We start from the raw sequence: 25086 nt of genomic DNA, 5'->3' as shown, positions 1-25086 counted from the left end.
CAGCTCATTCATATAGCCAACCTTGGTGAAAGGGACATGTTTGACATATCTATAATGCTCCTTTTTTTCTTTTAGAGTTTTATATAGCATGAACTAGATCCGAAGATATCAGGTATCAGAGCGCTTTACATGAGCACCAGTTTCGTTTTAGATGGACACATTAATTTTTCGGAGGCACTTGGAGATTAAGTGATTTGCCCAGAATTCCAGGATGTTGAGCGTCGTTGCCGAGACTCGAACCCAGTTCCCCGGCTTAGAGGTTGAACGCTCTAGCCGTAAGACTCTCCCTTACAGTCACCAGTTTGCCCCCACACTTCCTCCATATGATGAGTACTTTGCCCCATTTTATAACCAGGCCTTGATTGTTGACTTTGCTCTTGCAAAGTTATCCAACACCGTAGTCCTTACAGACTCTACCTGAATCTCCGTTACACAGTTTTTGCAAATGTAAACTATGATTAATCTAACTCAGAAGCAATATTTAATGCTAGCATAACAATATGAATCTATTCTAGAAACGAGCATGAGTGCCATAATAAAACTTGTCAATGCCCATACGAGGACTGTAATTGTTCATTAACAGAAAAAGGTACTTTAATGAAATCTTAAAGATTTATCATAGGGTTAAAACTTGAAGAGTACCTAAAATGAATGGGATAATTGGGAATCAATAATGCAAAAATATGTTTTCTAATAAATGTTTTGTTGTATGTTGTATGTTTTCCTGAAAATGTACTTCAAAGTGCAAATCAACAAAGTGAGAGCCCTGAAATTGTTGTCTGATGAGTTTCATTGATTAGACGCTCAGATGTGAGTAAATAAAACCAGCAGGTAGTTGGAATGATTGGCATAATGTTTTATTGAAAAAAAGTCTTGTTCTTGAGGAAACACTGAATGAGGCAAAAGCGTTTTTGCAGTTGAATGTTGGGATATGAATATGTTTCTTTGGAGTCCTGTATTCCTACATTGCTAGCCCCTGCCATCAAAAATAGCAATTCAATATAATCCCATGAAATATGCTATCAAATCTGGTTAACCTATTTATTATGGAATGTTACCAATGGTCCTAACATTTCTACAAACTAGTACTTATTGTGAAGCACGCCTTTCCAATAATCCAGAGATCATGGCCTAGGATAATAATGGGAGGCAAGCAGTTTTCACACCAATGGTGAAAAAGAAATGTCACTACAGATTACAGAGTGCCCACTAAATAAAATTGATAAAAGAGGTGTAGGTGCTACAGGATATGGTGATGTAAACACTACATCACATTTCAATACATAGATCAATGAGGTGTTGGATTAATACAGGCCTAATGGGTGAACTGAGGTTTGCTCTCACCTGGGGGATTCATTAGGGCCGAGGCCAGGCAAAACATTCCCTTAAGTATTTTGCAACTGTGCAGCCGACCTGCATGGAAACATGAACATTGCTGGAGTTAGGCCTAATCTGCAGCAAGTCAGTACATTGTGACTAATTCAGAATGAGTAATAATAGTTGTAAATGTAAACATTTGAGGTAAAGTACTTTGAAGAACAACGATATAAAGATAGCAGATGCTTCCTTTATTTTCTTTTTTTTCCTTTTTATTATTGTGATCATTACTGTTAGTATTGTAATTAGTAGCGATAGTAATGTTAGTAGACATTGATGTAGTAGCAGTGTTAGTAATACTAAAAGTAACAGCACAAGTAGAAGTAGTGTCTATTGTTTCACACCAGTGATACATCTGACTATTCTTCATTAGATCTCACATATTTAGGACCGTAAAAGGCGGGTTTTATGCCCGTTTGGTATGCACAAAAGGATATCTATAAGGTCCCAATACAAATGCTACTGAATACTTTTGTGCCAGTACTGTTTCAATTATGCAGAGATGAAGACCTCTTTAGGAAGGAGCAGTGGGCAGCTCAAGACATTGAGCACTTTTGCGCCACCGGAACGTCACTTTTTTGACTTTCCGGTGGCGCCATTTATAAGGCCACGTAAAGCTGCGTTGCACAGCTTTGCATGGCCTTATGAATATGTGCTCCTTTCACACAGAAAACTAGGTAAAAGAGATGTTCCATGGGTGTTGATGGGGGCGTTCCTAACAACGTCCATGGCTTTTTGACACTGCCCCAGATTTACGAGAAATCGTAAGTCTGAGGCAGCGCCAAAGACATACGACTTCCTGGGGAGGCGTAAGAGAGGCACAGCGAGGAGAAATATCTTTATTTCTTCTTGTCTTCCCTCTTTCTATGTGTGCTGCATTCTGCAGCACACATAGAAAGAAGAAAATGCCTCTTATGATTGTTTTTGTGCAGTAAGGTCTCCCTTCTTGCACAAAAATAATCATTCCCACAATTCAGGCACCCAACACCATGGTGGAAAAGGACAGGAATGTGCCGTATATATTACGTACTGTACATTCCCGCCCTTTTCTTTTGCCGTAGAGCAGTGCAGCAGCAAGGCCTGCTGCTTTGCCCTACGGCAAAAAACCATAAATGAGACTCTCAGTTTTTGATGGAAAACAAGTGTGTTTGGAGGCATTCACAAACTCATCTCTTTCCCTTTCCCTCCCTGGAATTGAGAAAAGAGTTGGAGTTAGTTCCCTTCCAGGACACTTCATGTAAGAGTAGAGGAAGGGTTTCTTCACAGGAAAATCTTTTTCCTGTAAAGATAAAATAAGAAAAAGAAAAGAAAATGAAATTGCGCCAGGGGGATGCCTTTCCTGAATGTAGTGCTGTATATTTTTACAATTCCGCACTAGGGAATAAACAATGCCCACAAATGTCACGATATTGTAACAGTATGCCTGGAAACCCATAATTTGTGCAGTTTACCTATGGCAATGTCTTTGAGTTCCATAAAGTAGTAAATCCGCACCTGGTCCTATGAATATTTCTATGGATTGCAAATTTAATACGTTTTTGGGACTGGAACCCTAACTATGCAATAGCCACAGAAAGAAGTGCTGGAAGCACATCTGTAACTCAAGATACGGTTGTAAGTAATGCTGCGTGTCTGTGTCAGGCCAGGCCTATGAAATGACACACCTGACCCCTTGCCAAGTGACTCTAGCCATTAGATTCCATGTTCTACCCCTTCACCTCATGCTCCTTCCACTGCTGAGAGTGAGTGGTTCACCAGCGATGGATAAGTAAAGATCAGAGATGATGGCAATGGATGATCCATGAGCGCCATTTCTGGTCCTTTGTCCATATTAACAATATTAGTAAGCACTATGTAGTATGCGGAGCGGAGGATTGCAGTGGCACCTTTTTTATGTTAAGAGGATGATGGACCGAGGAGCAAGTAGTTTGAACACTTCTGGAACAGTTCAATATTTAATGTCAGGGGAACTGCATAAACACTGGTTGTGCTCTTTGATCCTACTTGCTTGCACTGTTCAGCATGTATTAAAAACAGAGGCCAGAAAGACGTACTACATACTACCAACAATATTGAGTCAATACTAATAGCGAAAAGAAAATATCGCAGGCAAAAAAATCAAAAGGAAAGAGTACATTGGGAAGTATAGATTTACAATTCCTAACTCCACATCTCCGTACCCTGAAGATATATGTACTTCATATGTACATATATGCGGAGTTAAGTATAGAAAATCTATGTGTTATAATGTTATTCTCGCTATTCTGTGCTAGAAATTCTGGCCATTGATGTTGTTGATGCAATATTCAGGGGGTACCTGACTCATGACATGCCTCACTTCTTATCAAGACAATTGAGATAACATTTTTCCTGGATAGGGATCTTTCTAAAGAAGCTTTCATACTTTGGTCTGAAAAATACTCGAACAGAACAGGAGATACCCCATAAATCTACCAGAATCCTTGGGTAGACAGGTAAACAGACACCAACAGTTCACTGTGCAATCAATGAAATACTGTAATACAATCCATAATGACTAGCTGGGCTAAGAAATAGCCCAAATATGCATCAGAGTCCTTTTTCACAAATGAAGCTGTACAGCTTTTGTTCCCAATGGACGAGTAGTAAGGACAAATGTGGTCAGATGAAGCGTTATGTGAACATGTGTACATCCAAAGACTCAGCTTAGGAAAATTGAGTTGTATAGTTCTCAGGGCAAAAATAAGCAGCATGAATGCAAAAAAAATATTTTTGGTTTAAAATACTTTAAATGTTACTAATGTTTTGACCCAACTGTGACTTCAAGGTAATCATTGCATGACACAATATTTAAAGCATATGCACAAAGACAAAGAAAGGAATGGGACATGGTGAATTTCTGCTGCCTCTAGCACTGGAGCAATGTTCTCTGCCTAGCGCCATCGCAGTCACCCTTGCTTCACGGTGCAAGGGTGTGTTTGTTGCGTGCTGAATTTTTGTGGGGACATCTTCCTCCACAAAAACAATCCTTAACAACATTTCCTCTTTCTATGTGTGCTGCAACATGTAGCACACATGGAAAAGTGAAATAACGAGGAGAAATAAATACATTTCTCCTTGTTATTCCTCACTGTGGAAGACGTAGCATTTTGACGAATTCCCAGGTTTACAAGTCTTTGTAAGTCTGAAAATGGGTGGATGCATGAGAATACCCATGCGCCACCCATGGAACACCTTCCCAATGCAGGGTAAGGCCATTTTTTTTGTATTTACTAAACCAGGCAAAGCCACGTAAAGTGGATTTGCATGGCAGCTGTGCCACAAAAATGATGAAACCCCAACACAAACTCTCAGTAAATCTGCCTCTAGATATCTGCCGATTCTAGTGGCTCTTGAAGAAGGTGCTGAATGCATTTCCTCTTTATAACAAACAAACAACTCGGATAGACGTTTGCATTTTCCGCAAACAGTAAAGAGGAAAACATTTTTCTTCTGCCTTTACCACATAAGACTCCCTTTGTCATTTTTTTCATGATTTGTTTAGTGTAACTATAATGAACTGCATCATATTGCATCCAAAATATATGTTTTTATAGAGGCAGTGGAATCACTAGATCCAAAAACTAGAACAATCGCCAGCCCCTGGTGGGAATGTTTATGCCTGCCACTGAGGCCTCTGCACTCCCCCCCTAACCCCCCCACCCCAATCCAAATTTCCATGCTTATATCTTTACTCATCTGCAATGTAGCAGGATCTAAAATATAAATTGGGGGATACTGCATGGAGTGAATTCATTGACAGATTTGAGATTTATCTTTTTCGTACAGGGAGAAAGCCTATATAAGCAGCTTTACCATCTCATCGGTTAACTCCCCATCAGGAAGAGCCACAGGTGGGTTGATTGTGTGGTTTGAAATCTCTCTATCATTCGTTATCTTGAAAAATTCCCACTGGCTCCTCAGATATCCAGGGCCTAATCCTTACCATATCTTTAAGACTATCCCTTGTAATTAACATCTACAAAAACATCAGCCATCAGAGTGAATAATCATTACTAAAATTACTGATAATTTACTGGCCATCTGTAGGAAATGGCCCTTTTTGCAGGGTTATCGCCAAACTCTTTGCTGGTTCCTCATATTTTTCCTGACCTGTTTCTGTTGGCTTTAGGACTCAGGGCGCTTTACAACTGCGAATCTGTACTAAAGTGCATATGCTCTCTGAGTAAATTAGGATTGTGAATGGTTATCCATGACTGTCATATTTGATTTACCCAAGTAAAGTGCACTGAGTGTGCCAGGGCCTGTAAATAAATTGCTACAAGTGGGCCTGCAGCACTAATTGTGCCACCCACATGAGTAGCCCTGAAAAGGTATCTCAGACCTCACAGTGCAGTGTCTGCACACAGTTTCAAACTGCCATGTCGTCCTGGCAAGTGCACCTACTTGCCAGGCCCTAACCATCCCTCCTCTTACATGTAAGGCACCCCTAAGGTAGAGCCATAGTACTCCATGGGCAAGGTGCAATGTATGTGAAAGGTAGAACATGTACTGGTGTGTGTGACATGTCCTGATAGTGAAAAACTGTCAATTTTGTTTTTCATTATTGAAAGGCTATCTGCCCCATTGGCTAACATGAGAGATACTTTGTAACATCTTACAATTATAACTTCCCACAACATAGAGGAATAAGGTTTAGGCTCTCTGAACTCTGAATTTAATAACACATCTTTTAGCAAAGATTGTTTTTAAATTATGTGTTTGAAAATGGCACTTTCAGAAAGTATGCATTTTCTTGTGTAACCATTATGTGTGCATCTGCCTGATTGTGGATTAACTGTCTGTCTGGGTTTGGAGTGACAGGGGCTGGGGATGTGCATTCACTATAGACAGCCACTGGTGGAGGAAGGCTGAGGTTTGCCTGACCTTTCCTGGATGACTCAGAGCTGAGCTGAATAGACCTTGGCTGCATTTAGTGTAGTGGGAGGAGTTTTCCCTGCACTTGAATAGGGCCTGGCTCTGTTGCACAAATCTTCACCCCCTGTAGTCATACTGCACCAGTGAGGACAGAACAGGTTTGGACTTGGCTGAGAGACCCTTGCACAAAGAAGAACAAAGACCAAATGGGGTATAAGTAGCGGACATTAAAGACCAGAACTTTAGATCACTTCTGGACTTAAAAGGAACCTTTGCCAAAGAGAATAGCTTTAAAGGTGTGAGGAGGAGTACTGCCCCTTTGCTGTGTGGGGTTGGCCTGCAGCTGCTGCTTCTGCCAAGTAAAGGCAAAAGACTGGAACTTTGCTGAAACACCTGATTGAAGAATAATCTCCACGGGCTTCTGTGTGCTGGCCTCCTTTTCTGAAGTCTCAGGGACACACAACTTCACCCCCAACTCCCCTGAACACCATTGCTGGAAGTTCTGACCTGCCATGAGGTGCCTATTCCAGTTTTGTTCCTGCTGTTGGAAGCCGTAAGAAACCTAAAAGAAGTAAGGAAAACAATCCCCGATGTCTTCAGCGACACTGCAGTGACGCCACAACCTGCACCAAGGCCAGGGATACTGCTCGTGAAGTGCACAACCCACTGCCCCACCTGCACCACAGCTCCGATGCCCTACAACACCAACCGATGTCTGCTGTTATTGGCCTTCCTGATTCCAGCACTCTCACCGATGCTGTCACTGCTAGCGCCTGCATCTCGTTATCGTGGAGCCGATAATTGCCAAGGGTGAGTCTATGAGTCTCTGACTTTGCATTGCCTCACGGGAACCAACGCCTCACTGCCGATGAATCCAACTTCCCCTGTCCTGGGCTTGACACGTCGCCTCCTCATGGACATGACACCTCGCCTCTCGTGTGTCAGACAGGGAGCCGGCCTCAACATCGGCACTGACACCTCATCTCCAACATGTTGTGCATCGTCCAAAGACTTAGTTCCTAGGTACTGTTGTTTGGGGGTCCCTGTGACTCCGTACCTGACACCCTGCACCTCACTGTTGGCGCCGCACTTTGGATTATTGACAATCATCATGTCGTAATAGCCCCATTTGGAGCTATTTGTTTGCTACAGGTTCTATTTTTGAAATAACTGTTCTAAAGTTGTACTTTACTACCTACATGTTGGATTTTTGTTGTTTTGATCTTGTTTGGTTTAGTTAAAGATGCCTTATTTTTCTAAACTAGTGTGGTGTCCATTTGTGGTGTTTTCACTGTATTACTGTGAGTGTTTGAATACAAATACTTTACACTTTAGGATACGTTTGTCTGATCTTGCCAAGCTACCAAGGGGGTGAGCAGGGTATGTCTAAAGAGCGTATCCCCCTTACCATGACTAGAAGCAAGGGTCCCTACTTGGACAAATATACATACCTCTGCCAATTAGAGACCCTGATTTCTAACACCTTCTATGCACAAACTCATTATGTCATTGTTGCTGGTGACTTCAGTTTAATTCATGAGTCTGTAACTCATTGTTAGATGATGATGCTCTTTAGGAAATTCCTTATCTGGCACAGTTAACTCACTCAGCATTTCATCCTGTCTCTTTCACATGGCTTGTGTGCTTTCAGTGGCCTTCCCAATCCCGTATTAGTGCCGACTTAACCTTTCGTAGTAGAAAGTATTCAAATAATATGGATTATATTTTTTTGGATGTCAGGATCTGGTAAGTGATGCAGCACATGCAAGGGACCATGATCCTTTGCATCTTATCACCAGGGGCTCATGACCATCCACCAGCCTTTAGGACTCTCCCGGGGTTCTGACGCTTTAGCCGTAAGTAATAATTGCAGGAACATCAAATGGAATGTTATATGTACTTCCTCTCTTGCCATTTCAAGAATGTATGAGATGGTCTCTAACACTCTCAATATGATGATTGATAGTTTGGGTGACACAAATAAAATCCTCCTACTTCATAATATGTTATTTTTAGATTTGAAGGTTTTTTTTCAAAAAGAATTCAAATTGGATATAAGAGCCCCAGATTACAGGAGTGGTACACCCTGGACTGTAGGACTGTGAAGGTAGCACTCTTTGAATTGTAGGGATGAGCAGAACTTGCATAATTCCATGTAAAGTAATCACACCGAATTACCCCAAAAATCTGTGAGATTTGGCATAAATATGCAAGAATGTGAGGATTCATTTAACACTAAGAAATAGGGCTAACTACAATAGAACATGAAAAGCGAGCAAGAGCAGCTGCTTAAGCTTGCTAACTGTTCATGTGAGGTAGCATTTTCACCCAGCTTCCTTCCAGCCTTAAATGTGTGTTTATTAGCATAAACTGCACCCTTGCATCCCAAATGGACACACAGATGTTTGTTTCACTAAGACTGTAGTGCTAAATGCAACAGAACATAAACAGCAGTGTAAACAGCATGAGAGCTCCCATATTGTGCTCTTGTAGGAGGATTTTGGTCCCCCCAAATTACTCTGAATTACACAAGTGGGCGCTGTATTATTGATAATTCAATTTCAAAGAATAAGGAATTACCGAAGTTAATCTGATTACTCAGGCATAATTGAAATTCTGCCTCGGTCTTGTGTCTTGCTGATTGCCACTTGTACCTCAACCTAGTTGTCTTTTTCTGATAAGTCAAAGCTGTATCCAGTTTGTTCATATCTGAACAATCAGGGAACATTTGTTGTTCTTTTGTCCTTTTTACTACAAACGAAGAGTTTGATGGATTGTGTCCATGTGTCGGTCCCAGGGGCCGAGGGATCGAGTAAATGCCCTAAGAATCTAAAAAAAATTAATATTAGCAAGCTAGCTGTTGTTGCAAATTCCAAGTTGCAAATATTAGCTTACAATACTGAATTGTTTGTCCAGTGCTTGATACTGTTATACTGTTTAAAAGTTATTTTATCTATTGATTAAATGATTAATTATTGATAATATATTTTATTATAATAAAATTTAGTGTACTAAGGTGCTCATTACGATGGCGGAAGGACTACAAATGAAGAGTTTGATGGATTGTGTCCATGTGTCGGTCCCTGGGGCAGAGGGATCGAGTAAATGCCCTAAGAGTCTAAAAAAAAACTAATATTAGCAAGCTAGCTGTTGTTGCAACTTCCAAGTTACAAATATTAGCTTACAATACTGCATTGTTTGTCCAGGGCTTGATACTGTTAGGCTGTTTATAAGTTATTTTATCTATTGATTAAATGATTACTTATTGATAATATATTTTATTATATTAAAATTGAGTGTACTAAGGTGCTCATTACAATGGCGAAAGGACTGCCACCACCAGCCGTGCGGTGGCGGGCCCTCCACCATCTGACAGCAGTTTTCCCCTCGCCAGATTATGATGAGGTGGCGGACGCAAAGACCATCCGCCATGTTTCCGCAAGGCAGTCATTTTCCACCCGCATTGCGAAACCGAAGCACAGGGCAGCATTGCAGCGGTGCCTTGCTGGCACCGCCATAGGGATTAGGATATCCCTTTCTGCCTGTCTTTTCGCGGTGGTCATCCCAGCACAAAAAGACAGGCAGAAACAGATTTCAGGGCACGTAGCGGGCCCCCCTTGTGTTGGGGGAGGTGTGGTGCACTCTGGGGTACCTATGGTACCCCCTACATTTCACTGCACCAAGTGTAGTGCAGTGAAATGCAGCACATACGATTTTAACATTGCAGTGGGTGCTGCTGTCAGCAGCACCCGCCGCAATGTTAAAATGAAGAATGCGACCACCATGGTGGCGGTCGCACCCTAATTTGTGTTGCTAGACCACCGCATACATGTCGGACGGTCCCAGTTTACAACAGGATGGCAGAGGGACTCCAGTCTGTCCGCCATCCTAATGAGCCCCTAAGTCAATGAGTTGTATTATCTGATCGTACAATAAACTTGACTTGACTCCCTTTGCCTCAGCACCAGTTTCATTTGCTGACATAAAATCTAATTTCAGACTTAGAGGATACATAGAAGCAACAGAAGACCTATTGAATCCTGCCTCACAAAAGAGCATTTTCCACAATTTTGCAATTTTCCTCCACAAACTTGTGAGAAATTCTTGGTACCTACAATACCTATCATTTTAAACCATTGCTGCTTTTTTTAACTCCCCCGCCGCCCTTGCTGTCATCTTGTTGTAGCCTGCACATAGAATAAATCAAGTTTGGAGCTACAAACAACTTTGCTTAGTTACAAAGTGCCATATCTAGATTCTATATGTTCTCTATTGATGCAGATATGAGGTCTCTTTGTGTTCCTAAAAACATCAGCTCTGGACATTTGGGCACCTAATTCCAGAATAATTCCTAAGGCACTGGCAGTCTGTCAGAAAATACTTGATATTTTAGTGATTTAGAAGACTGGTTGACCATATTTCTTTACTATTTTCTTTTCTCAACACGACCATTATTTTGATGACTCTAGCAAAGTCTCATATTCATCAGAATTCCAAAACATATGTTTCCTTTTTTCTTGTTTGTCATTTAATGTTACAGTATTAGTTGTGGGCTTTATCAAATCTGAATAAAGTCTGACGATTATGTTTTGTCTTCCCTTTCCCAACTTTCAGATTACTCTTTCAGTTTATGTGTAAAACTCTACCTGTCATAATTACAATCAGACTAAGATCTTCCTGGTAGATTACCTTTTCTTACAAAAATTATTTTAGACCCTTCTGATTAAAAACATCCTGACTAAAAAGTGGCTTAGGGCCTGATTATGAGTTTGCCGCAGCGGAACAGGTGCAACGCCGCCACTACTGCGCCAAACCTGGGCAAAGGCCACCCAAAGACTGCCGACTCTATTACGAGTTGGAAATGCACGACTCATAATCCAGTCTGCGGTCCTACGGCCTTTCCCATGGCGGTGTCTTGAAAACAGCACCATCCATGCCGTGCTGGAAATTGTGGGGGTACTGACAGGGGGGACTGTATCCCAATGGTGAGGAGCAATGGGGGCCGTGCAGGGTCCCCTTTGCTCCTCCACGACCAGCCTCTTCATGGCAGAGCTCCCGCCATACAATGCTAGCGGTGGAAGAACACGTAATTTGGTGAGTGGGATTGCACCAGTCCCCCTCAGCATATTGCGTAGTGATGCAGCAGATCCACCGCCAGGTACTGTGGATCTCTGGTGCAGCCTACAGACAACCAACGGCCCAACTTTGCAAGTCGTGTTACGGCAGACAGCGGACCGCCACTGCTGCGCCACAACGAGTCTGACGGTCTTGTAACCACCAGACTCGTAATCAGGCCCTTCATACTGCCTGTAATCTTTGGTTCTATCTGTTTACAATGTATTCCTTTGTGTTGAGACCTAAGCTAAACAGTCATCTAAAAATCTCACACTGGACCATGAGACTAAACATATTTGGCATTGCTAGAATATTGTACGACCTATTTAGAGTTTGAGGCTAAACCCTACTGAGACTATAACCAGAATATACATCATACCGGGAAGTCTCAGTGCAACAAGGGACAGTCAACCGCAATTCTCTTGCAGTCTAGCAACGCTGCACACATGCTAACTTCCTCGCTCATATCAACCTCCGCATGACAATTGCCATTATAAGTTTTGCCTTAAAAAATCAGGGGTAGCTGCTGACAACCAGCAGCATTCAGATGAAACCCTCAATATGTTATGACCATGCACCAGACATCCTGCAGTGAAACACTGCTAAGTTCACAACAATAAATCCAAAAATTCAGTTTTATATAAAGCTCGAATAATACAAATTATAAAGAACAAAGCAACCATATTACTAGAAGGGGAGCACAATAATACAGACCTCTGCTGATTCTTACTTGTAAAGACAACTGCTATTAACATTACTTCTACAATACAACTCATAACAAAGAAAGAACAAGAAAAAACATTATGTCTTTGCTGTTCAACAGCATTAAAGAAGTGACCGTTCTAAAAGGTTTGGGTGCTTTGACGCAGAGCCATTTTTCTCGTCTAGGTGCAGTGGTAGTAGCATTAAAAAGGTTATTGCTTAAAGCTAGCGTTCAAGCTTACTCCCCTAATTGTGGATTATTCATTCTAAGGGATCCTATTTCTGCAGCAGACACTTGACTTGCCTGGTAGACTGCAAATTTAATATCAGCTTTCACTAACTTTACACACTACAATACAAAAGAGAAAACTGAGACAGTGCCAGACTAATCAATTTAACAATTGATTCTTTAACCCAGCTGCAGTGAAGAGAAACGTATTATCCTTTTCTCTATCCATCATGAGGAAAAATAGTCACTCTCGTGAGCGTGTATAGTGTTGTCTCTCTTCCTTTCTATGATGCTGCGTTTTGCCGAAGAGAGATAAGAATGAAAAGAAAGGACTCTTGTGTTGTAAATCCTATGCAGGGATTACAAACAAACAAAGCACAACATGGGCTATTTCCATGCATTTTTAAAGTTGTCACCACTTCAAAATATTAGACAAATACATTGTACCTCATTTTTGCAGCTTCCATAATATGGAATGGAGCGAAAGTGTTTTGCTCACAATGTATTCATTGTGTAACTTGTCATAACAAAATCTATGTGTTCCATTGATATTAGAGGAAGCAGCAGAATTTCTTTTTTAAGTTTAAGAAGCTTTATTTAAACATAACTAATCAGTAACATACATTAAACGCCTAGAGAATAACAATGTAAGAATATCATGTAAGCAAAACAGAGTGGGCAGTAAATCAGAGAAGAAAGCTATTTATATTTTTTAGGAATTTAAGGAAAAGGAATTCAGAAGACGTGTAAAATGTAAAGAACAAATACCTGTTGAGTATAAATATTGCCAAGTAATAAGAGAAGAGGAAAGATAATAAAAAGTGGAAGGAATTCAAGCGGGTTGGATATTTTCAGAACATTGATGAGAAACATTATTGAATGAAACTATTTAAATAAGCAGTTAATGACATCCAAAAAACATCTCTATTTACATGTGAATTGCTTTGGGAGGCAAATGCCTCATCTAACCTATGATATTTTTTTTTTTTTTTTTTCTTTTTTTTATTGCAAGACATCGATTTGAAACAAATGCAACTGAAGATTCACACTGCGTCATGCCAACAACCCGGAGGCAGGCCGCTACCAATTAGGGCATACAAAAATCACAAAGAAAGCTAACCAGAGGCCGACATCCGACCGGGTTAATCATGCAGAAATAAACAGGAAATACAATAAAAGCTGTTGCGTGTGCAGTGCGACTTCAGCGAGGGAACGGTCTTGCTTTTCTCACAGTGTCGCAGACAATTGAAAGATATAGAAGATCAGTGAAGCCGCCCCTAAAGAAGCAACGGTCAACTAACCGCTGCAGCGGCCTATGGGAAGGATATGTCTATCAGCACTGTTTTTTCTTCCCAACAGGACCCCCCAACAAGCTAACCCAAAAAGAAACATCAAAACATAGGTGCAAGTACATATAAACAGCAGTCATACAGCACTTCAGGCCACAACAGAGTTGCGCGGTCTCGCCATGGAGCACTCAGATAGAAGGCAAGCCATAGTCTGGGCAGGCGTGCAATGGCATCGCATCTGTGCCCGTATATGCTGAGGGGCGTTAGGGGGAGGGGGGGGGGCAAGCAATAGGCCACATGAGGGCCAGCGGGAGGGAGATGCCAGGGACAAGAACAGGGTCAGTGGGGGCAGCAACTGCAGAGCGCGCTTCAGGGCAGGGCTTGTACTCGACAGCGCCACTACGCAGGACTTCAATCATTAACCTACGCAGCGCACATCCTCAGCCCATATCATCTGAAACGCTCGTAGCACGTGATGTACCTGAGGTGTCTGAACTCGCGCGCGCCGCAGTCCACTGTACAAACGGGCCCCAGATGTCAGTGGGTCTGGAAGCGGAGGGCATGGTCTCCCAATAGTGTGTCAGTTGTGTGTGGCCATAAGTCACATCCCTAATCCAGCCCTCGAAAGAGGGGAGAGCCGATCTGCCCCAGTGCAGTGCGATCTGACGTTTGGCGTATAGAAGGAGCAACGCATGCAATTTCCTGTCGCAGGGTGTAGTGTCTTTAACATACCCCAGCAGACCCAGCAGTGGGGACGGTGAGTCAGTTCTTTGTATGATGTGATTGATGGCAGTGAAGATCTCCGACCAGTATGTGCTCAATCGAGGGCAGCTCCAAGCCATATGAATAAAGGTCGCATCCACACCCCCACACCTCCAGCAAGAGGCGTCCTCACGGAGACCCATACGGTGTAGTAGTGTCGGAGTGCGGTAATACCGGTGTAGGAATTTGAAGTGGATAAGCCTCAACCTATAATTAGGGGATAGGGCTGTCAGTTGAGCACAGCAATATTCCCATGTGTCGTCCGGCAGCTGATTCTCTAGGTCAGCAGCCCAAGCGTGTTTGGCCACGGCCTCCGTCAACGGGGCCTGTTCCTGCATGCAGTTATACAGTCTAGACACCAGCTTTTTGGGGGAAGGTCGTGACAGCAAGTTTTGGAGAGCAGCCAGTGCGCAGGGTTCCTCTGGGAAGCTCGGTCCCATCTTCTTGCAAGATTCCCTAAGGGAATGATATAGCAACGTGTCAGCAAACGAGCAGGGCTGGCTGTCCCCATCAGCGGACATCTCAAAAAAAGTGCCTTCCGGATATAAGTCAGCGAATGTGAAAAGGCGATTGCCACGGATGGTGAGGACGCCACCCCTTGCTGTCAAACAAGGCAGCATCGGGTTACCTCTCAGGGGGACGGCTGGCGCATAAAGTAAGGAGAGACCGGCTCTCTTCTGGAGTTCGCGCCAGGACCAGCGGACCATTTCCACCGTGTCCACCTCACGTGACGGGCATGTGACTTTGCCATATAGTGCTACTCGTAAAGGCAAGGGGGCGACCACTGCTAGTTCCACCGCAGCATGTGGCTGGTATGGGGTGGGGTAGGCCCAGAAATGCAGGAACTGAGCTTGCGCACAGAGGGAATAGAGCTTTAAGTCCGGGGCACCCAGACCTCCTTGACGGAGTGGAAGCGTGAGTAAGTCCCAGGAGACTCTGGCTTGACCGCCGGCCCACACCAACTTCAGCAGCAGGGAGCGCACACGAGCATGGAAGGGCGCTGTCATAGGCAGTGGTACGTTGACGAACAAATACAAGAATTTGGGGAGAACCACCATTTTAGCCAGTGCAATTCTCGCGACCAGAGACAGCGGCAGTTTGTTCCAGACCTCGACCTTCCCCTCCAACCAGTCCACCGCCCTCCCGAAATTCAGCGACCACAACTCCTGCACATCTCGGCTGATCCAGATACCCAAATATTTGACAGCCCCCGTCTCCCATCTGAGGGGGTAATCAGGAGCAGGGCGAACAGTGCTCTCCGTCAGTGGGAACGCCACCGACTTTGTCCAGTTAATGGATATCCCCGCCAGGCCCTCAAATCGTACAAATTCACGGAGCATCGGACTTAGGTTATCTTTTGGATTAAGGACATATAGGGTGACATCATCCGCGTATAGCGAAATCAGTAAGCTCCTAGCACTGAACCCAATGCCCCTGGCGGTGTGATGTTGCCGTATGCGAGCCGCAAGCGGCTCCATCGCTATCGCGAAGAGTAGCGGTGATAGAGGACATCCTTGCCTAGTTCCTCTCGATACACGAAATGGTGGGGAGATGAGGCCATTAACGCTCACCCGGGCTCTGGGTGCTGTGTAAAGGAGCTTGATCAGGGTCATGAAGTTCTGGCTGAATCCCATCCGCCCTAGGACACTGAAGAGGTAGGGCCATTCCAAGGAGTCGAAGGCCTTGGTGGCGTCAAGGAACACCACCGCCGCCTGTACAGATGGGTGTAAATAGTGAAGGACAGAGAAGATAGTCCTGAGATTATGCGATGTCGCGCGTCCAGGGATGAATCCCGATTGATCTGGAAGCGCAATCATAGGCAACATCGGTTGTAACCGATCCGCAATAACCTTCGCGTAAATTTTAGCATCCACGTTGATAAGAGACAGGGGTCTGTAGGAGTCTAACTGTTGTTCATCTTTATCCGGTTTGAGTAGTGTGATAATTAGAGCCTCACGCATGGAATCTGGAAGTGTATTCGACTCGAGAGCCTCGACAAAGACAGAGTGTAGTCTCGGCGCCAGTTCAGCTACATAGGTTTTATAGAAGGAGGTTGTCAGACCATCTGGGCCAGGGGCTTTATTAGCCGGCATGCTCTTAATCACCTGGGCAATGTCTTGTATCGTGACCGAGAGGTCCATGTATTGTCTGTGGTTATCGTTGAACCATACTAGTGCAATGGAGTCAAGAAAGTCGCGCAGTGAAGGCGGTGCTGTGGGTTGCCTTGAGGTGTACAGGGTAGCATAGAAGTCTGCGAAGGCGCCTAACACTGCCTCTTGGCCCATCACTAAGTGTCCAGATGTATCATAAATAGTGTGTATGTAGTTCGAGTGTGTGCGAGGAGTAGTCAGCCTGGCAAGGGTCCTGCTTGGTCTATCCCCCTCTCCATATCTGCGCGCCTCAGCCTGTTTCCCCAGAAATTTCACCTCCCGCTCCGCTTCCTCATTAAAGGCCAGCAATTTGGTTTTTAGAGCGCCAGCAATCTCCAACGACGGATCAGAGCTAAAAGCAGCATCAAGATCTTTCAGTTCCCCCTCAAGTTTAGCCAGCGTGTCCCTAATGGAGCGTAGGACCCCTGCTTTTCGCGCTATACACTGACCCCTGATTACAGCTTTAAAGGCATCCCATACAATAGCCTCGGATGTGGCAGAACCAGCATTTTCTTCAAAATATGTAGTGATGTCCTCTCTAATCTCTTCTACAAACACTGGGTCTGTGAGCACGTGGGGGGGAAGGCGCCATTGGAACGCCCTGTGTATAGTGTCTGGGGGGCTCAATTCTAACATACACGGAGCATGGTCCGACAGTGATCTAGCCATAATATCAACATTCGACACCCATGTCGCAACTTCAGGAGATACCAACCAGAAGTCTAGCCGTGACCAGGCAGCTTTATGGCAGGTGTAGCAGGTCCCCACCTTGACTCCCGGATGCCTAGCTCTCCACACATCGGAAAGTAGACCTTCATTCATGACATCAAATATCGCTTGACGCGCTCTAGCATGCTGCGGTCTGCTCACACCCCTACGATCCATGTCATCATTCAATGCAATGTTGAAATCTCCCCCCAGCACAATCGTCTGGCAGTTCAGTAACTCAATCCTCGCCCAAACACTTCTAAAAAAATCAGGATCGTCCACATTGGGGCCATAGATTGCAGCCAGGACAATGGGTCGCCCCTGTAAAGACCCATGGAGTAAGACATACCTTCCCTCCACATCTCGTACCTGGGAGAACTCCCTCCAATCCAACCCTCTACGAATGAGTATGGCAACTCCCCTCGCATAACTGGAGTATATGGAGGAATAGATATGAGCCCATCTGGAATTTTTCAATCGGGCCGAGGGGATCACGTTTAAATGAGTTTCTTGTAGGAAGCAAATATCAACGTTGTGTCTGGACAACATGCCATGCAGTAACCGGGCCTTCTTGTAGTCCCCAAGGCCTCTAATGTTCCAAGTCCAGAGTTTGATACCCCCCATCAGAGTGCAGTCCAGCACAGCAATCTCCCCACACATCTCCGCCCCCGGAGGCTAGACAAGTGCTCAGGCACAACATTTGCAGACCAAGCGCGCAAAAATAGAGGCATTTGTAGTAGTACAGTGCACCAGATACGGACGAAAACTCTCAACTTGTGAAATCCCCCCTTCCACCCCCCTCCCTCAGCAACCCCCCAATTAGGTCGTGACATACCCCAGAAACTCGCACGCATAGCGTGGAAATACCCCAACATCAACAACAAAGGGAGGCACCCCATGAGGCGTGGTGCGCTCGGCAAACACCCCCGTATACTCGGGGTGGCTACAGTCAAACTTTAGCGTTCCTGAGCTCTAGCAGTTCCCCCAACTCCCGGTCCACAAAGTCCGCAAGCAATCAATGTCACATTGGAGGCATGGTGACGGCAGCAAAAGTCTGTGCACAAAAGTGACTCCAAGACTTACCCTCAAGGAGATAATGCGAGTGTAACAGACCTGTGTGCTGGGCGCTAACCGGCCCCCATCCTCGAGGCAAAGAGGAAAGGTGCAGCCATTCAGGGTAGGCTTTGTAGAGACCTCAGTCATTGTCACTGAGGGGATCCGAAGCTTCCTCAAGTCTTGGCGATTTTCTCCTGGCTCCAGCACAGATGTGTTTGGCGAACTTAAGGGCTGATTTGGCGTCAGTGAAGAAGTGGGATGCGTTGTCGTGCTGAACCTTCAATTTTGCCGGGTATAGGAGAGAGTAGGGCACACCAGCTTGCAGTAGAATCTTCTTAGCTGGTAGGAATTCCTTGCGGGCCGCCTGCACCAGGGGGGTGAAATCTGGGTAAAATGAGATGTGATTGCCCTGGTGCGTGATCTTACCCTTCTCTCTCGCCAAGCGCAGAACGGCGTCCCTATCCTGGTAGTTGAGCAGTTTAGCCAGTATTGGACGCGGAGGGGCGCCCACCGGGGGTTTTTTCCCAAGGGATCTATGCGCTCTCTCCACCGCGAAGACCGGGGACAGATCTGGGTCGAACAGGTCATGTAGGAGGCACGATACAAACGATTCCATCTTCCCCGTGTTGGTTGTCTCCGGAACGCCTGTAATGCGGATGTTGGACCTTCTGGAGCGCGCTTCTAAATCGTCCGACTTGGCGCGCAAATTTTCAAGTTCCCGCTCCAGTGTAGTTATGTGCTGCTTGGTCTGCTGTTGAAATTCACAACATTCAGTCTGCCTATTTTCGAGACAGTCCAGCCTCGTCTCGTGAGCGTCCACCTTAGTTTTCACTGATTCAAGTTGCGCAGCCATGTTGTCAAGCTTGGCATCTATGCTCTTCAAGCTGGTTCTCACCTCCATGATGAGGGCCCCAAAATCAATGTCCGGGGTAGTGCATTGCGATGACGATGCGCCATTATCCAGTTCCATCGTTTTGTTTTTCGGCGGTTTCCTATTGTCAAAGCTTAGTTTCGCTTGCCTTGCGTCGTTTTTTCCCATCACCACAGTCCGAAGAGGTCCGCCTGCCACGCAGTGAGGTAGCCCCTATCCTGCGCCTCAGCCAGCAAGTGTTGAGCCCGCTCGTAATTATCCAGGAGATGCCAGGGCGCGCCAGGCGCGATGGAGCGAGCGCGGTATTGTGAGCCAGCCGCGTTAAATATCGTAGCAGGCGTCCGGCAATGTCACCCAACCTGCCACGTGTCCAGCAGGTCTCCTCAGGTCCTAAAATGGCGGGCTCTCTTATCGCAGCGGGGAGTCCACTCGTCAGGCAGAATCAAACCCAGCGCAGGGGCTCCAAGGGGATCGGGCCGCAAGGCGTCCCACCATGCACACGGCGGCCCACTCCGTCGATTTCAGGAGCCGCTGGGGGGTCCGGGTGCAGTTGTGGAGCGGGAATACTGCCAGGGGAAACCCGTCCCTCCGCAGCACCTCCTCACCTTCTCTCCAGCTCCCGCCGCAGCGCAGGTGGTGCAGACGCGACTTCTTGTCCCTTCACCGGGTCCCTCTCATGGAAGCTCCGCCGCAGCAGGCCTAAGGATCACTCCTCCGCAGCGCGGCCGCTCCCGCCCAGCCTCGCCAGTCGCAGCCAGTCTCGCAGCGGAGATCGCCGGTAGGTGCAGCGGGGGCACAATATTGAGGTGCCTTCGGCATGAATACGGCAAGCGCCAGACCTCCGCCGAGTTCAATCAGGCCGCAGGGGCCTCCGCAGCCGCGGCCCACAGTTGAGCTTGACTCCCAGCGAGAGTCACTTCCGGCGGGACGCAACACTAGCTCACCGGCCGCTGGTATTTCCGTCTTGTGCCGCTTCACGGAGAAACCACCTCCGCGCACCAAACTCGGGTCAAAGGATCACCCGGGCTTGCGGAGCGGAACCCGGGAGGAATGGGGGTCCACAGGCGCCAGGAACAGGATAGTGTAGAGGATTAATCAAAGTAGCCGGCGGAGCTCACTCAGAGAGCGGCCATCTCGCTGCTCTGCTAGCCACGCCCCTCCATCTAACCTATGATATTGACATACAGAATTCCACCATGACTTAGTTGAAAGTTTAGTCAAACATTTCCAATTCAATGTAATTTGTTGAAATGTTAGAGCCAATATAAGATCAAACAATCCATTTTCATAGGAAGGTAAAGGAATGGATTCTGAGAGACTTCCCATAAAGAGAAGAACACTGGATATTGGTTTGTGGATCTGAAACATTTTTGATAAATGAACACAGATTTGTGTCCAAAAAGAAAGAACAGGAGGACATCAAAAAAGGAGATGTGAGAGATCTGCTGATGGAAATCACAGGACCAACATTTCTTATTGTCTATGTGTGTGAAAGTAGCTGTTGAGACAGGAGTGAAATATAATCCAAGATAAAGAAAAAACATAGATTGAGTGGTGGAAGCGGATCTTGAAATCCTCAGCGACCGAGCCCAAATCTTATTCCATATATCAGTGCTCCACCAGAAACCAAAGTCCGATTCCCAAGCAAGTTCCAATTTAGTTTCATCCCGTTCTGGATTTGTGGTGTAAAAGAATTTGTAAACTGGGGAAGCTTTTGGGAATAATGTTAAGATTTTAAGAAGTGAGTCCTGAGTAATGGGAACTTCATCAGAAGGGAGGGAATCAAAAATGTTTAAAATTGATGTAATAAGTATAGAAAATGTATGCAAAAAAGATTGATGTTTGATGTTTGATGTTTTGTGGTTTTTATATAGCGCTCTATCACTCCATGGAGCATCTTGGCGCTTTATTTTTCATTGCTGACCCGTAGTAAGATGTTTCGACTGTGTTTGGAACATATGAGTATAATCAGACCAAAATTTTACATTTGGATTCTGGGAGTCCGTATATCCAAGTTTTTAAAGATTTTTTGAAGGTCTGTTCTGATGTTATTAGACGGAGATCTGTAGGGAGTGTGTTCCAGGCTTTGGCCCCCAGAACTGCCAGTGATTTTCCTCCCTTGGTGGTGAGTTTAAATTTGGGGACAATAATCAGATTGGCTGTAGCTGATCTGAGTTCTCTTGAGGGATAATACCTATGGAATCTATCATTTAGGTATTTTGGGCCTCGTTTGTGAAAACACCTAAATGTAATCACAATGATCTTAAATAGGATCCGCTTCTGAATAGGAAGCCAATGCAGCTTATTTAGGGCCGCTGATGCTGATGATCTTCTAGGCAGCCTTAGGACCAATCTCGCTGCCGCATTCTGAATAGTCTGTAATTTATGTAAGGTGGATTTTGTAACTCCAGCATACAGACTATTACAGTAGTCAATTTTGGATGTTATTAAGGCAACTGCTACTGTTCGGCGAGCGGGCAATGGTAGATAGTCAAAGAATTTGCGTAGCCCCTTCATGGTGTTAAAACAAGTAGCTGCTATTTCTTTAGATTGTTGCTTGAAAGAGAGCAAATTATCAAATTTTATGCCCAAATTACGAGTGGCATTGATGGTATCTGGGGGGGCTTCTGCATCGGGTGGCCAGCAGGTGAGTGGGGAAAATAAGTTGTTTTTTCCAAATGGTATGATCTCAGTCTTTGCAGAGTTGCATTTCAGATGGTTTTCATGCATCCACTTAAAGGTTGCCGTTAGACACTCTTTTAGGTCTCGTTCTGCTTTAGCTATATCTTTGTCCAGAATCAGGACCAGTTGGGTGTCATCGGCGTATGCAACTGTATTCACATTGAAAGACGCAATAAGACTGATCAGAGGAGCCATATACAAATTAAATAAGGTGGGGCTCAGACTGGAGCCCTGAGGCACCCCTGAGCCAATCTCCTTCTCCTTTGAGTAGAATTGTCCTAACCTGACGATTTGTTTTCTGTTTAACAAAAAATTTGTAAACCAGTTCAACACGGTGCCCCCTATACCTGCCTCTGCTAGACGATGTAATAATATGGTATGGGACACCGTGTCGAATGCTGCTGATAAGTCAAGGAGGACAAGGACGGCCCTGCCCCCCTGGTCTAGTGCAGTTCTTATGGTTTCTGTTGTAAATAATAGAGCTGATTCAGTGGAGTGTTTAGCTCTGAAACCCGCCTGGTTTGGGTGTAAGATGTTATTGGTTTCCAGGAACGTTGTTAACTGTCTATTGACCAGGGTTTCAGTGCATTTGCACAATGCAGGGAGTTGGGAGATCGGTCGTAAGTTAGTTAAGACAGATGGGTTATGTAATGTCTTTTTTTGTAATGGCTTTACAATAGCTGTTTTCCACGCATTGGGGACTTCTCCAGATTGCAGTGAGGCGTTGATGATGTCATTTATCATAGGGCATACGTCCTCTTTAATAGCCTGGATTAGTGAAGGGGGACAGGGATCAAGTGGCGATCCAGATTTGATTTTTGATAAAGCTTTCGAAGTGTCTGCTTCCTCAATCACGTCAAAAGTATTCCATCTAACAGTTATCCCATGGTTATTTTCCTGCAGATTATGATCTTTGTTATCCATAATTGCAGGGAAATTTTTGGTAATATTTGCAATTTTTTGTTCAAAGTAATCTGCAATATCATTGCAGAAACTTTGTGATGGTGGAATCTCGTGAGATAGTGTTTTTGGGTTCCTAAAACTTGTGACTATCCGAAAAATTTCTTTTTGGTCATTCTGTGAAGTTTCTATTTTGTTGGTAAAGTACATTGTTTTAGTTTTTTTTATAAGTGCGTGGTAGTTCTGCCTGGCAGTTTTAAAGTTAACCTGATCTTCTTCGTCATATTTTTTTCGCCATTTGCGTTCGAGTCTGCGAACAGTACATCGTGTGTCTTTTAGTTCTTTTGTGAACCAGGGAGCTGATGTTTTCCCCTGTTTTGAAGTGGATTTTTTATTGTTTCTTCCTGACATTAATTTCTCCCCTATGGTTATCATCCATTTGTCATAATTCCGATTATCCGTGGTAGCATTTCCTACTGTCTCAGGTTTGTTTTCTCTAACCCAGTCTTGTAATTTCGGGTGTTCAATTATTTTGGTCCAGCAAGGGGTTGGCTTCTCAGCTCTACATTTGTCAGATTTTGACATTTTTATTTCTTCCGTGTTAAGATAAAAACTAATAAAATTATGATCTGTCCACGTTTGGGGTAGGGGGGTAGAGACATGTATTGACTTTAAATTTGTACAGATACAATCCAACACATGGCCCGCTATATGTGTGGGCTCTTTTGTGAGAATTGTGAGCCCCAACACATGCATGATATCTGTAAAATGTAGTGCGTTTGTATCATTTGCGCAGTCGATATGGAGATTTAGGTCTCCCATTAAGGTAAAGTTGGCGGCCTTAAGTGTCATATTTGTAAGTGCTTCTCCTAGACTTTCTAAAAAGCGGCTGGCTTGTCCTGGTGGGCGGTAGATTAATGCCCCTGAAAAGGAGAAGGAGTCATGTGCTTTTACATTAAAAGCGAAACATTCGGCGTCTTTTATTTCCGGTAGTTCTTGAATGTTACATGAGAGAGTTTCTCTATGAATAATGGCTATCCCTCCCCCTCTTTGTATAGTTCTGTCCATTCTCTGTATCGTGTATCCAAGTGGGAGTGCACACACAATATCGGGGTTTGACCAATTTTTTAACCATGTTTCCGTGACCATAAGACAATCCAAATTGTTATCTGTAATCAGGTCGTAAATATGTAGGGCATTTTTACACATAGAACGTGCATTGATTAATCCTCCCTTGATGGATTTATAAGTAATTTTCGGAGTATGTTTTACATAGGATTGTAGTGTTTGTTTGCACGTGATACATGAAATCGGTCCTAGCCAGCTGTCTACTAATATGGCATGGTGACATTTACTGTTGTTGGGTTTAAGGGATAATAGTTTTTCACTGGTTAGCTGACCTGTATGCATTTTATGGTGAGTAGCACAAGGCATACTGCCCCTCAGCCCGTCCTTAGCGCGGACGGGCGCAGACGGGCTGACTCTGGCGTGACTCCGGCGCTGGCGAGGCGCGTCCACTGCACGCGTCCGCTGTCGCGGAGAGGAACCGTCTTCTTTTGTATGGATGGCTAGAGCGCTGACCCAGCTGCCGCCTCCCACTCAAGATGTCTGCCGTGGTTTTTCCTCTCTGCTGCTCGGTAAACAGCCCTGAGATCGGCTGTAACCGACGAGAGTGCAGGGGGAATGATTATAGGGGCGGGGTGAGTACAATTACTGTTGCAGTGCTTTTCACAAAAAAGAATGCAATTTTTAAAATTTCGACGTTTAAGATTGTGTCTAAAAATGACAAGTAGTTTTCATGTGCCCTCCGCTATCATTCAGCGTCAGAAGCACACAAACAGCACAGAAAATCGGCTTCCTACTGCTACCTCCCGGCTCAAGCCTCAGGAGGGGTCCAAAAGTTACACAGGTAATGGTTGTATCAGCGCAATGAAATCTCGCGTCTGAAAACCCTGGCCTCCTTTTGTAGGGATGGCTAGAGCGCTGACCCAGCTGCCGCCTCCCACTCAAGATGTCTGCCGTGGTTTTTCCTCTCTGCTGCTCGATAAACAGCCCTGAGATCGGCTGTAACCGACGAGAGTGCAGGGGGAATGATTATAGGGGCGGGGTGAGTACAATTACTGTTGCAGTGCTTTTCACAAAAAAGAATGCAATTTTTAAAATTTCGACGTTTAAGATTGTGTCTAAAAATGACAAGTAGTTTTCATGTGCCCTCCGCTATCATTCAGCGTCAGAAGCACACAAACAGCACAGAAAATCGGCTTCCTACTGCTACCTCCCGGCTCAAGCCTCAGGAGGGGTCCAAAAGTTACACAGGTAATGGTTGTATCAGCGCAATGAAATCTCGCT

This window comes from Lissotriton helveticus, chromosome 3_1 (genome assembly GCF_964261635.1).
Source record: "Lissotriton helveticus chromosome 3_1, aLisHel1.1, whole genome shotgun sequence".
NCBI lineage: Eukaryota > Metazoa > Chordata > Amphibia > Caudata > Salamandridae > Lissotriton > Lissotriton helveticus.
Note: the sequence above shows the minus strand (reverse complement) of the source record.